Here is a 6993-nt window from a genome sequence, read left to right as displayed (position 1 = left end):
AAGCCATCGCTCTCGAAACTGAATTATATGGCTGGAAGTTCCTCACTTTAAGCTGAATGCATGTTATGTTTGTTTTTGATGGCGGATATCATGGTGGCATCTATTATGTGAACGTTCACTGAACTGTTTTATTATAAGCATATGTAGAAACTCTCTGGATTTTAAGTCTCAAAGTGAATTGCATTGGAATTCATTCTATCATATTTAACCACCATTTAATAATATCTGGTATATTACAGGTTAAATCCGTATTTAAATATAAATGACAATTGGGAAGCTTTTAAACTCTGGGAAAAAGAAAAGTTTTTTTAGGATTGGAATAAGAACCTTGGGTTGTCGCAGTTAGCAAGTCGCTTGAACGGATGCCTGTGAAGGGCTAATAAAGGGTTAATATTTGGAAGGTTTGTATACTGTGAGACGTACAATTTCTATCGCATCTCTCGGCCAGTTAACATTAACTTGACACTTAGGTGCCGAAGCAACGTTTGGCCAAACCCTTCTTGACCTTCCTAAGTGCTCGAGCTAGACAACATCCATGTGAGGTGGGTCATACGGAACAGATTTAGATACAAGCCCATATCATCCTACAAGAGGAATGCAAAGTCTCTGCCGATCCCTTCCGCAAAGCTGTATCATGTGTGTGAGATAAAACCTGGGGACAGCACGCCCTGCCAAGCAACCACAACGACAATAAGCCGGCTATCGCAAACCAAACAGACAGAACACATTTTTTTTGTCTTCAAATGATATTGAAATGATTGTGTTACCCAGCTGATTAATGCATAGTTTTTCCATTGTACCTTAACCACTTCTCTGCCAGTACTGTGCTACCTACAGTTTGGGAGCAGATAATGGCTGTATCAGGGACATAAGACAGGTCCCGGAGCCCCTGTGTGCTGCAGGGGGCTCAGGTCATAAGGTATGTAAGGTTAGGTCCCACAGAGGGACTAAAGGAGGACACTTGGGAAGAATGGAACAACTTTATGCTCTATTGGGCTATATGTAACTTTGTGAGCTTCCAACACGCAAGGGTGTGAGTGTGAAGGTACGTTATGGCTATTTTCAACATTACTAGTACTGTCAAGAACCAATAAACAATAGAATCTTTCATCTGAAGAAGTTACATCTGCAAGCTCGGACTGGCTATCTGGCTAATCTGGCTATCTGCCCCTGGCCCTCGTACCCAATTCGTTGTTCCAGCAGCAGATCGAGACCCAGTACAACCAGCCCATGCGTGCGCCATTTGGATCTCCAGGGCCACAAAGTCACCAACAGCCTGGCCCTGGACGGCTGAGGTCTTGAAACCATATTCAACTGTACATCACACTGTACTAAGAAATGTCCACTAAGTGAGACCCTTTGTGCATACAGTAATTTATTGTAATGTATGTATTGTCTAGGAATCCTCTGGATTGCGAGCTGTATGGAGAAATCGACTTTTCCCTTCTCCTTCCATGGGTTTAAACGGGTTACATTTTTCATGCTTTATCTCAGCGCGTACCGCTGTGAAATGTGTTGGCACTTTATTAACGCATGATAGTCATGTTATAATAATATCAAGTAACACATCTCTTGCAGGATAAAATATAACTCAAAAATTCGTTTATATATACATTGCCATTAAACTGTAAACCGCATTGTACCTTGGCATATTTATGCTTTTTCACTGATTTCGGGTGATTACGGGATCGTAGATTGGTAATAACAATATTGAGCAAACAGGTTCTTTTTTTCACAAAACATTCTATAGTTTATTGAATTGTATCACATAAACAATGTGTAATTGCTTACTCAGAATGTTTTATAGAAAGCCAGAGAATGAAAAGGCAATTGTGTGTGTCTTTGTCATATTAAGCAATACAATTGTATTCCTTACGTTGTGTTTTCGCTTATTAATTCCATAAACTATATTTCAGCAGGGGATCTGTGGATTTTTTGTCTTAGCTTTTCACCAAAGAACTGGGGAAATAGGTATATTGAGCTAAAGTGTATATTTTAAGTCTGATTCAGCTGACGCTGACTGCTGTTCCTGGGAACTCTCCAAGGTTGACCTGGAGTCTCCGGGTTCAGTCCTGCTTCTCTGGGTCTCCGGGTCGCTTTCTTCTTTCTCAGGGCAGGGCAGCGGCATGTGATCACGTTCAATCCCTGACCATGTTTTACCCATTCTCAGCCAACTTTACACTGATCAATGTCCACAAAAGCTACTCTGGGGCAATTTCAGGTGCCATGCAAAGTCAGTCCCCCAGAAGAAGGAGGTTAATAAGGGGTTATTCAGATGTGATCCTCTGGAAATATTGGGTTAAAATATCTACAAACATCTTCCAATCACACGCAGAGGTTCATGGGAATTGTAGTCCAATAAAATTATTTTATCCTCCCATCTTCTACCGTTCTAGTGAGTTTAAATCCAAATAAAAAAACATATTTGAGATCAGCCTTCATATGACAATTGTTTTTCTATATGCGTCGTAAGGCATATATTTTGGTTAAATGTTCATGAAGTATATGAGATGGCCACTGTAGAACCATTTGAGTCCACTTGAATTTATTGCGCACATTTGAATTCAGTACTGTTATGAGCTTGACTTGGTAGCACAGACCTGAGATTGTAGTAGATAAGTGGAACAGTTTCCCAGCAGAAGGGGTATATTTTAATACAGTAAGTGAATTTAAACAAGCATTGGATCGGCATATGGCTCCAAGACGGGACCAACGACTGATTAAGGTTTGAGTCTTTAAGTCAAAACTTGATGGGCCAAATGGGTCTGATCTGCCATCAGATTGTTTTTATAGAACCCAATTCATTAAATTTAGGGAAATTGGATTTGAAAATAAGATCTGTTTCACTACGTAGTATCTGATAACATTTTTGCATTCCCTGTATTTTTTTTTAAATAGTATGGCTATTTTGGCAGCAGTTTTCATGAGTTTTGATACTTTAGACAAACATTAATATTTTTAGCAAGTGTAGTGTCTGCGAGATTTGACAAGGTCCATTCTTCATTCTTTAATATGATTAGAATTTTAATGTTATGTTATTTGCTTCTGCCTCAGGAATGTTCAGCGCTGACCTCCAACAGAAACACTGTACCTTTAATTATGTCTTCTAGTCAAATATGTCAATTTTACGATATTTTATTCCGAAGCAGCACATGCTGTGATTTTTCTTTTATGGAAAAGAGGCCAGAATTTGAGAATTGACAAGGTGTGACTTTAAAATAGCACATTATATTAATGCAGCCTTACTTGCCGGTGGCACGGTTTTAATCTCTTCAAATAAGTAAATAAACATTATGCTTATTTCATTGCAAACAAAAACAAAAATATAAAAAAAAAAAATCTTCCACTTTTTGATTTATTGATTCCAATCAATATCTTTCAATAAATTTTCCTCCTATAAATATTAATTATTGTTTTTTTTTAACCCCTTAAGGACAATGGGCGGTCCCTAAACCCATTGAAAACAATGCATTTTGAGCCCGTACATGTACGGGCTTTGTCATTAAGGGGTTAAGTTTACATTGTTTTATATGGAACCACATCACACAAACCCAATACTGGTGTAATGGCTCTGCGTTCCGCTTTAGGGAAAGACGTTGGGGTTTATCTCTTAGCAAATGAAGTAACACATCTAGATTCAAAGTATCGAACATTAACCCTTGTTGGTACAAGAACAGGGATACGAAAATAGGCTGTAAATACGGAAACGCGTAGTTGAACCCTTCTGATCCGTGTTGTTGAGCGCAGCATAGCACTAGATATTCACGCCAGAAACTGTAAGATTATTTTTCCACTTGTGATCCAGAAAGTTGGGAAAGCAACAGCTCATCCAAAAGTAGATATTGGAAGGATTTCCTCCCAAAAAGAGTGGCGCGTTCAATGTATAAATATTTGTCGGAAGTTTGCACTATACAAACTCATCCATATACACAACAAGAGCATTCATAAAGGTCGGTAATTCCGTTTACTCTTTTCTATGCTATAAATGGATTTTTTGGCATAGCACCTATGATGGCCGTGTGATTTTTTTTTTAAAGCACCTATAAAAGGGATTTGGGGGGAGAGGAAAGCACTCGCTTGATTTAATTCTTTTTTTTTTCTCTTACACTGTAAGTCTAGGGAATAAGAAATGTCTGGACTTAAAGCACAGGTATAGATCAACAATGAACGTTTTTAACTCAATTACTACGGTCTTCCATTTGCATCCATATCAGGCTTAAAAAACGAATTAAAATAATTAGATGTTTTAATAATAAGTTGTATTTAATTAAATAATGATAATGAGTAAACTATTTTTTCCTCTTTCAAAAAATATTTATTTTTCTGCCCGTAAACAGTTTTTATTGGTACTCAGGACTAACCCCATCAGGAATATGTGTTTTGTCCTAAGGGCAAATGAGCTTAAACAATTAAGCTTTATAAATGGATACGCTTTAGTATTTTGTGACCAAATTCACACCGTCGTAGAATTCCAATATTTTATGTATTTTAAAAAAAAATAATTAGCTATTTATATGGGTATATTCTATTATTTTCAGTTCTTCTTGAGAAGGATCGAGACACATAAACCAATTTTCCCATCCAATATGAATAATGTCCATAAGGAGAAAACACTAAGCCAAGTCACCCAGCAGCTGTGCAATTCCTGCATTTGTCTGCTTCCGCTCCGCTGTAATTTATACCCAGAGCCTGTTATTTGCAAATCTAATCTAAGGGAGCTATGAGGATGTGATTCCAAGTCTTTTGACTTATTTATTAAGTATCCCCCCATTAGTAAAACAAATGGCAGACGTTTTAGACATCATCGCCACGGTTCGCTAAATATTTGATCAGCCATAATGGAAATTGTCAAATCAGTGTAATTGTACAATATGTTACCAACGAGATATCAAAATAAGACGCAGCCTTTGCCCAACATTCCGGTATATCAGACATTTTGTGGAGAGCGTTTAGCCATTTCACCATGAATGTTGCTGGTTTTGGTTTAGAAAAATCTCTTCTTTTAGACACCAATTTACGAGGTGGGGATCCTTATTCTGTATAATGCTGCTATCCGAAGGCTATCTTGTAAAAAAAAATATATGTTTCAAGTCAGAGCCGTAGCTCAGAATCTTGGTGTCTGGGGCATATGGTCTTCTGGATCAAAAAGTAGTACGAATCGCAATCAAAATCATTAAAATAAAGAACAATATATATATATATACTCTGAATTAATAAACTATTCACATTCTTATTTAGGTACCCCCAAACCTTGGCAAAGGCCGTTTTGTAACCGGATGGGCACTTAATGAGTATTTATTTGCAATAAGAGTGTGTTGAGTTCATTCCTTTTCTATATCCTCATTCATAAGTCCAAGGTGGCTCATGCATGCCCCTCACCTTATAGTGCCTGGGCAGCTGGCTCTCTTGCCTTACAGAAGTCACAGCCCTCTTAAATAGTTCAGACTTACTTGCATCGCCATTTGGTTCCATATGTACATTCCTTTTGGGGACTCCCTCTCTGAGAACTCCACATCAGCTACCTCTCCAAGCCCGGTCTGACATAATAAGGGTTTAATATATATGAGTTTTGGGACTGTAGAACCCCGAGATACGCTCACACCCAGCAAACATTCTGAGCTCTTACAAAAAAAAGGGACATCAAGGGAGGAAAGAAGGAAACGCGGATTTGTGACCCGACGATTGACTGTCTCTGCTGAGAGGGACACTTGGAAGGCATTTCGTATTTACGTAAGAGTTTTTTTTCTGGAAGATGTCTGCGAACTTTCTACATTGATTTTGTAACAAAAATAATTTACTTCATGGATGCCTCACATATCAAATTAAGACATTGTGAGTCACAAAAAGCGGATTATATGCCAATAATATAACTGATATACGTACAAGTTACGCTTTTTGCATCTCTAAATGTTTCACCGCAGATTGCTAAACGTGCAGTTTAATGGTGTGTGATGGCAAGGGTTAAAACAACAAGCGTGGATTTGGTTCAGATTTCTGAGGAGAATTCTAAACTCTGGTCCGTATCACATGTCAGATTGGTTTTATATGGTGCAGGCTCACTTATTTTAACATGTTTTGCATGGTAAACCTCTTCCTGCCCATCAACCACTATGTTATACTGTTCACAAACCCCCAAGCTTAAGCGATAATCCCAGAATAGAATTTCTCGCAATCGGCCTACGCTGTATGCATAGGGTAAAGAAATCACGCCAAGAATCGTCAAATAGGAAAATACTCAGAATCTAACAAATATATTTCCGAATTATCATCCCGATGCTACAATACATTTTAATTCTTTACAGATTATTTAGCGTCAAGATTAAGTATGCCGCGATATAAGTGCTATCTTTAAAAAATCTATGCGAGTTGTTGTTGCATCGGGTCATGTACCATAAATGTGATGACGCCTCTGACAGAGCAGTTTTTCCTCCATTTTAGGAATATTTGAGAATATTTTTGAATAACTGGGTCTCCAAGGAGCTTTTGGAAGCCAGGATGGTAGGGGGATCGGTAATCTGGTGTTCTTACTATACTGTTTTCTAGACTATGCAGGGTCAATACCCTTCATAGTCATCGATGTATCCCGGCCTAGGCCGACTGGTCCAAGGGTGCAGTACCCCTGTCTGGCGATCATCCCCCTCCCAGGGTCCCGCTGCTCAATGGGCCGGTTACAAGATAGATCTTTGAGCACAGCCTCCATACGCTGTGTCTTTAAGGCACACGGTGCATTTTAATATATAGAAGACGTTGGGGGCGTCGGGGGCTCTGTCTTAGGTCAGGCGTAGGGCAGTGTGGGAGGTAAATACATCTCTGCTCATAAACCCCCCAAGAGAAACTGCAAAAAACCCCAAAAACTAGAGAGATCAACAAGGAATTTTCATAAATCTCCAAATGCTTACTCGTTTCTGCAAAATGTTTCGCAAAACAAACGAAATTAAAAGAAAATATTATTTTCTTATTTATTTTTTTTTCTTTGCATTCTTGAAACACCTG

At 38.5% G+C, this 6993-nt stretch overlaps 1 protein-coding gene across 1 annotated transcript in view; it reads left to right on the top strand.

Moving 5' to 3' along the window:
* Nucleotides 1–6993, top strand: part of PRDM16 (PR/SET domain 16) — a 269442-nt gene that overhangs the window by 56736 nt on the left and 205713 nt on the right. The gene's annotated exons all lie outside the window — the stretch shown is intronic.

Source organism: Spea bombifrons, chromosome 12, assembly GCF_027358695.1.
Source record: "Spea bombifrons isolate aSpeBom1 chromosome 12, aSpeBom1.2.pri, whole genome shotgun sequence".
Classification (NCBI taxonomy): domain Eukaryota; kingdom Metazoa; phylum Chordata; class Amphibia; order Anura; family Pelobatidae; genus Spea; species Spea bombifrons.
This window is presented reverse-complemented; position numbering and strand designations above follow the sequence as displayed.